Here is a 6,169-nt window from a genome sequence, read left to right as displayed (position 1 = left end):
AAGGCGATGTACGAGTTTACGTGAGTTTACGTTACAGACCACACTGTAGTCAACAAAAAATGGATTGCAACTTGCAAAACGTGCGGGAAGAAAATGACAGATGGAGGGAGGCATAACAACTTCCAACTTTATTCGACATTTGAAGCTACACAAAGAATGGTAAGTTGTGGCTAATATAGCCGACAGCTATATATAACATTGCTAGTATAGCATGTAGGCTAACATAACGTTAAATCAATGAGCCTCCACACAGTCAGCCAGTGCGGGAACCTGATCATTGCACCCAAGATTGAGACCAGGCAAGATTGTGCTACTGCCCCGCTCAATAATTTTTTTATAAGCTTACAGATTTGAACAATACCAGATTAACAAAAGTGTCACAAGTGAACCACAACAGTCTCCAATCTCACAGTTCATGGAGACCAGTGTAGGGCAGTACAGCATGAATCATCCACAGCAGAAAGCTATCAACAATGCAATACTGTCCGATCTGGTTATCGACTGCAACTTGCCTCTGTCTATTGTGGAAAACAAGAGTTTTCGTCACTTTCTGTCAGTGGTTGACAGTAAGTACAGCCCAGTGTGTCGTAGAACATTGACATCAAAAGGAGAGAACCTCGCTACAGAGAGAAGTTCAAAACTGAAAACTCAGTTGAGCAAGACAGACCATGTTTCAGTCACAGTGGACATTTGGTCTGACCGAAAGATGAGGGGGTTCCTTGGTGTCACTGTGCACTGTATGGAGAAAGATGGAGAGAGGATACAGCTCAAGTCCAATCTCTTGGCCTGTGACCGCTTCAAAGGCCCACACACGGCCAAAATAATCTGTAAGCAATTTGAGGCCATATGTGGTGAGTACAGCATTAAAGATAAATTGGACTATATCATTAGTGACAATGCTGCCAACATGAGAAAAACATTCACTGTGTGCTTCCCCATTGAACAAGAAGATGAAGTACTTGAAAAAGATCACCTTGATGACCCAGAGCTCTGGAATGACCTAACCCTGGAAGACCAGCAAACAGTGGATGCTGCTATTGCAAAAAACAGCACTTGCATTGTTTTGCCCACACTCTCCAGCTGGTGGTGTGAAGTGATGACTCCTTCTCTTTCAAAGTTATCAAAAATCTGCTCACTGCTACATACAAGCACAACATTCAAAGAGGTGTTTGAGGCTGAATTTGGGGAAAGAGGTATCCCTGCTGCGGTCAACACAAGATGGAACTCAACACTGAAACAAGTGAAGGCAGTTATCCAATGTGATCATCTTAAGCTCAATCATGTTCTACAAAAGGCTGGGCACAAGGAGTTGTTGTTCACAGTATGGGAGTGGAATAAGTTGAAGGAGTTGGTGGACATCCTGAAGCCATTTGGAGAAGCAACAGATATGACACAGGTGGAAAAGATAGTCACAATCAGTTCTGTTGTTCCCTCGGTCCTGTCCCTGAATCACCACCTGGAGCAGCGGAAGCCTCAAGTCCATTTCCTGAGCGGCCTGGTCAGAAGTCTCCAGGCATCCCTGAACAAAAGATTTCTTGGAATCTTCATCCATGTGAAAATGGCCAGGACATAAGATGGAATCACTGCCCCCTTTTCAGATCCAGTCTACCTCAAAGCAGCTGCCTTGAATCTGGCTTTTTCTCTGATGTGGGTGGAGCACCATGTGCTGGTCAAGGAGGAGTTGGCACAAAGAGTGAAAGGTAAATATTATTGAGTTTAATGTAACTTTTTCTCATAATTTAATCCAATAATATTTTTTCAGTTTAACCCACTGCATCACCAATACTCTAATACCAGTATTTTTGTTTCTGCTATGCTTTTACATGTTTTGTCAGAAATGATTCTGCAAGATGCTACAGGGACTGAGCAAGCTGTGCCTCTTGTTGATGAGGAAGAGTGAGAGGACCATAGTATTGGACAAGAAGAAGGGCTGTTTACAGCAAACTGTAAGATGCAGAAGAAAGCTGTTACAGGTTGTAAGTTGTTACAGGTCTGTGAGAGCCAGAAATCTTGCTTGTTTGTAGGTGACCAAATACTTATTTTCCACCATAATTTGCAAATAAATTCATTAAAAATCCTACAATGTGATTTTCTGGATTTTTTTTCTAATTTTGTCTGTCATAGTTGAAGTGTACCTATGATGAAAATTACAGGCCTCATCTTTTTAAGTGGGCGAACTTGCACAATTGGTGGCTGACCAAATACTTTTTTGCCCCACTGTATATTGCATTTTTTTTTACAAATCAAAATGCCTCTCTGAGCATGCACTTCATATAGCCTAGGCCTATAGCCTAATATAGACTATGGATCATTTGATTGAGACCACACTAAATATAGGCACACTTGATGTTGTGCGCCCAGCAGAGAATCAGGGATGAGTGGCAGCATCGGGCACATATTGAGCTATAACTAGTGTTTGGGTATGTTGCTTGTCAATCATTGGCTTATTGGTGAAATCAGCAATCTGACAATATCTTCTTTAAGTAAATCAATCAAACCTTTTAGTGCAATTGCAGACAGAAGTTGACAATGGAAACATAGCACGCATGTTTCAGAGTAAGTTCTGCAAAATTAAAAAGGTCAAAGTTGCTTTAATATGCTTTCAGTCAACCCCTAGTGATGTAACTGCCGACGTCAACATCTTCTACTCATGAGACCAAGCCCATGCATTTACAGTTATACAAACTTGCAGGAGAAAACATTAGCCCAGTGTGTTCTAAGGGCTCAGCAGTAATTTTCCATTCCCGTGTGGCTTACAGTGGTATGTCTGACTTGTCTCTTATCTCTTTACTCCCCTGCAGGGTTCTGTGTCTATGTATCTCTTTTAGCCTTGAGGCGCTTTCTCACAGAAACCCTGTTATGACTGCAATACCTCACACATCTCTCACACCGTTTCTTATAAGAGACAGAGACTAGAAAAGAACTGTCGAACAGTATTAAAGCTTATTATGCATATATTGCTAATCTGTGGTCCAGGACCCTATACATGTAGTGGGGGAGGGTCTTATATCCCTTCCCCTTCTATTAATACAACATAAGTATAATCAATTATTATAATACATCAATTATTTGGTGCAGCCCCTATCATGACCCCAAGGTGACCCCCATCACTAGCAACTAATTCTAAAACACTGAGCAATATTGAAATTGAAAAAGCATGGCTCTCCTGTTTTTTTCTGGGGCACAGTTCCAAAAATGGCTCAACATTTCTTTATAGACCTACAGTGTATTGCATTGGGTGCTATGGAACAGGGCTGGGGATTGTCAGGAAACTCACAATACAATATTATAACAATACTTAGGTGCCGATACGATATGTAGGAACTAAATGAATTCCAAACTCTACTAAACGAGAGCTCTGAATACCTCAAATTCATCATGCAGACTGATGAGAGAAAAATAAACTACCTGGACTTATGGATCATCAAAGAGAGTGATGCATTACACTCAGACTTATACACAAAGCCCACAGTGGTTGTGATTTTTTTTTTAAGATGAATAATCCATTTTGAGTTTGATGCAATGAATCATGTAAAAAGTAATGGAAGTAATCAAAATTGATGTTTTTTTTCTTCTCTCATTTTGATTTCAATTAAACCAATTGCAGGGATAGATGCCACTGCTTTTTTTCTGTAAGGGCAGACACATTGCACAGTATTCTATTTAAAAAATATATATATACCTTGCTATGTGCAGATAGTATACATCCTCGTCCCCTCAAGAATGTTCTACCATATAGCCAGTTATGCAGGGTTAAATGAATCTGTGGCCACCAGACAGATTGTATCAGCAATGCTAAAAAAATGACATATAAATTCAAAATGAGAGGCTACAAGGACAAAACTCTTGATGCTGCAATGATGAAAATATCTCAAAAACCAAGAGAGGAATTACTAAAAACTCAACCAAAGAGGAAAAACAAGGCAACCGTCTTTTGCACTAAGTACACCAAGGGTTCGGAGAAAATGAAGGCGGTCCTGAAAAAGCACTGGCATATTCTGCAATCAGACAACAACAAAAATTGCACACCTCTTCAAGGAACCTCCACTGGTGGTCTATAAGCGTGGTCACAATATTGGAGATACAGTGCCTTGCGAAAGTATTCGGCCCCCTTGAACTTTGCGACCTTTTGCCACATTTCAGGCTTCAAACATAAAGATATAAAACTGTATTTTTTTGTGAAGAATCAACAACAAGTGGGACACAATCATGAAGTGGAATGACATTTATTGGATATTTCAAACTTTTTTAACAAATCAAAAACTGAAAAATTGGGCGTGCAAAATTATTCAGCCCCTTTACTTTCAGTGCAGCAAACTCTCTCCAGAAGTTCAGTGAGGATCTCTGAATGATCCAATGTTGACCTAAATGACTAATGATGATAAATACAATCCACCTGTGTGTAATCAAGTCTCCGTATAAATGCACCTGCACTGTGATAGTCTCAGAGGTCCGTTAAAAGCGCAGAGAGCATCATGAAGAACAAGGAACACACCAGGCAGGACCGAGATACTGTTGTGAAGAAGTTTAAAGCCGGATTTGGATACAAAAAGATTTCCCAAGCTTTAAACATCCCAAGGAACACTGTGCAAGCGATAATATTGAAATGGAAGGAGTATCAGACCACTGCAAGTCTACCAAGACCTGGCCGTCCCTCTAAACTTTCAGCTCATACAAGGAGAAGACTGATCAGAGATGCAGCCAAGAGGCCCATGATCACTCTGGATGAACTGCAGAGATCTACAGCTGAGGTGGGAGACTCTGTCCATAGGACAACAATCAGTCGTATATTGCACAAATCTGGCCTTTATGGAAGAGTGGCAAGAAGAAAGCCATTTCTTAAAGATATCCATAAAAAGTGTTTTTTAAAGTTTGCCACAAGCCACCTGGGAGACACACCAAACATGTGGAAGAAGGTGCTCTGGTCAGATGAAACCAAAATTGAACTTTTTGGCAACAATGCAAAACGTTATGTTTGGCGTAAAAGCAACACAGCTCATCACCCTGAACACTATCCCCACTGTCAAACATGGTGGTGGCAGCATCATGGTTTGGGCCTGCTTTTCTTCAGCAGGGACAGGGAAGATGGTTCAAATTGATGGGAAGATGGATGGAGCCAAATACAGGACCATTCTGGAAGAAAACCTGATGGAGTCTGCAAAAGACCTGAGACTGGGACGGAGATTTGTCTTCCAACAAGACAATGATCCAAAACATAAAGCAAAATCTACAATGGAATGGTTCAAAAATAAACATATCCAGGTGTTAGAATGGCCAAGTCAAAGTCCAGACCTGAATCCAATCGAGAATCTGTGGAAAGAACTGAAAACTGCTGTTCACAAATCCTCTCCATCCAACCTCACTGAGCTCGAGCTGTTTTGCAAGGAGGAATGGGAAAAAATGTCAGTCTCTCGATGTGCAAAACTGATAGAGACATACCCCAAGCGACTTACAGCTGTAATTGCAGCAAAAGGTGGCGCTACAAAGTATTAACTTAAGGGGGCTGAATAATTTTGCACGCCCAATTTTTCAGTTTTTGATTTGTTAAAAAAGTTTGAAATATCCAATAAATGTCGTTCCACTTCATGATTGTGTCCCACTTGTTGTTGATTCTTCACAAAAAAATACAGTTTTATATCTTTATGTTTGAAGCCTGAAATGTGGCAAAAGGTCGCAAAGTTCAAGGGGGCCGAATACTTTCGCAAGGCACTGTAGTTTGGTGAGATCTGACATGCCCCCTGAGCCCACTCAGACACCTTTGACACCCATTCCAAATGGGAACTACAAATGTGGCTCATGCGCAGTGCAATAGCACTATAAAAACATCCTTCTTCAGACACCCACATACAGGTTGAAAAATCCCTGTTAGGGGTGTCTTCTCATGCAAGACCAAGGGAGTAATCTATCTCATCACCTGTTCATGTGGAAAAGCCTACGTAGGACAAACTATTAAGACAATTAAAACAACGCATAGCTGATCACCGCAGCTCAATTAGGTGTAAGAACATTGCCTATCCAGTAGCAGCTCACTTTGTTGAAGCTACCCATTCAATCTCCCCCCTCAAATACACAGGCATTGAGCATGTTGCTCTACCAAGGAGAGGAGGTAACATCGAGATCCTACTACTACAAAGGGCGGCTTACTGGGTATTCTATCTAAATTTTGACC

The sequence above is a fragment of the Oncorhynchus kisutch genome, linkage group LG3, assembly GCF_002021735.2.
Source record: "Oncorhynchus kisutch isolate 150728-3 linkage group LG3, Okis_V2, whole genome shotgun sequence".
In the NCBI taxonomy this organism is placed as follows: domain Eukaryota; kingdom Metazoa; phylum Chordata; class Actinopteri; order Salmoniformes; family Salmonidae; genus Oncorhynchus; species Oncorhynchus kisutch.
This window is presented reverse-complemented; position numbering follows the sequence as displayed.